The sequence below is a fragment of the Nycticebus coucang genome, chromosome 6 (assembly GCF_027406575.1).
Source record: "Nycticebus coucang isolate mNycCou1 chromosome 6, mNycCou1.pri, whole genome shotgun sequence".
Lineage (NCBI taxonomy): Eukaryota > Metazoa > Chordata > Mammalia > Primates > Lorisidae > Nycticebus > Nycticebus coucang.
Window position 1 is genome coordinate 16,696,789 of NC_069785.1, and position 1,816 is coordinate 16,698,604.

The window sequence follows — 1,816 nt, forward strand, 5'->3', positions numbered from 1 at the left end:
GTGTGTCTGTGTGTGTCTTCCTAGTCATTTCTCCAGATTTGTTTTTTAAGATTCCCTAACCAATGATTGGCAAAACATCTGCATGCACTAGGAGAAGAATTTAGGCCTTACATCCCAAGTGAAGAGCTGTTAACAAACACAGAGGCCAAAATGTCTCCTCTATACAACACTGGCTTGGCAAAGCACAATTGACTAACATTTTGCTTAGAACAGAAAAACTCAAACAACAAAGCAGAAGAATAAAGTGTAACCGGCACCCAATTGCCAGTGTGTGCAATTGGGCACACAACTATGTGTAGATGTGTCTACAGCTCCCTCACCCTCAGGCAGGAGAGGAGGAGAAAGACCTAGAACTTTCTGGGATACTGTGTCAGAAAGGCAACATTTTCATTCAACTAAAATTTGGCTAAGGATGATTTCCAAGATGGCCTCAAAGTCGAATCTCAGGAATTGTGTGTGGAGGCAGACTGGGCTGAGGCCACCTTCTTGGGATTGAGGGTTGGCCAAAGTGGAGGAGATGGAGGAAAGGGAAGAGGGTCGTCTAAATGAGAGTTTCAGGTCTACTCAAGCAGTAACGGTGGGAAGCAAGCCTTTCTCTTCCACCAGCTGCCTCACAGCCTTGGTGCTAATCCTGCAGCCCAGCCAAATAGGCCAAAGGTCAGGAGCGTGTGAATGGACAGAGTCCAGCAGAGGCATCCACCACCATAGAACAAACTCCTTGAACAAAGCGAGATTCCTCTGTTGGAGAATGCTTTTTTTTTTATTGTTGGGGATTCATTGAGGGTACAATAAGCCAGGTTACACTGATTGCATTTGTTAGGTAAAGTCCCTCTTGCAATCATGCCTTGCCCCCAATGCTTTTTTTTACTAAACACATTTACTTTATCCCCCTTTGTAAATATTGTAGCTATTGATTTTATTGTGGTGTTCTTTCTTTGACATATTTCAAATACTAGGGGAGAAGGGATCCTTCTAAACTCCCTAATGCTTTCCTAGAAGTAAAAAAAACTACATGTCAACTATGCTTTCAAGTTTTTAAGCTGTCACAGATGGGATACAATTTCCTGTCATCTGTTATCACTCAGAGAAACACACATTCCTAGCTAGCTGGATCACTATTACTTAAATTGAGCAAAATAAATCAATCTAAACCTATAATGTGTGCCTGCCTGGTGTTTAGTAAGTCCTCAACATGTATTTAGTGGATGAAGAAACTGATGAATGACATCCCAGACCAGATACCAAAATTCAAAACAACAGAGAAAAGTAATTTAAAATTGGATTTTGGAAATCATCTTTTTTCTTTAAAGAGATTAATACAGACTAGGTGATATATATGCTTGCAGGTATGGCAAAATGTTTGAAAATTAAATTATATCCTTCTAACTGGTTGTTTCTAAGTTCTATATTCTATGCATAGTAAAAGCATAATAAGAAATAAAGAGGAAAACAAAAGTATTATCCCCAGTATTTGAATAAAATTTAAACATTGACTCTACTATGGATAAGGAGATATTGCAGCTCACCAAGTCATATTCCTTTCAATACAGTCCATTTCTTCATCACAGGATATCCTAGAGAAATGGGATATCCATTTCCCTTTCCCCAAACCTCACAGGTTTCTCCCTTACATGTCTGTATTGTTGTCATTTCAGTGTTCAGGTACAGCCTCCTGGTGGGCAGAGGCTGTGTACTTCTAATTTTTTTCTTGTACAATACTTTTCCCGTAAGTATTCAAATCTTACACCTATACAAAAGCTGTGGCTATGCATTTTGGTTCAAAAAGCCTGAGCACCCAATTCCTGGTACACAACTC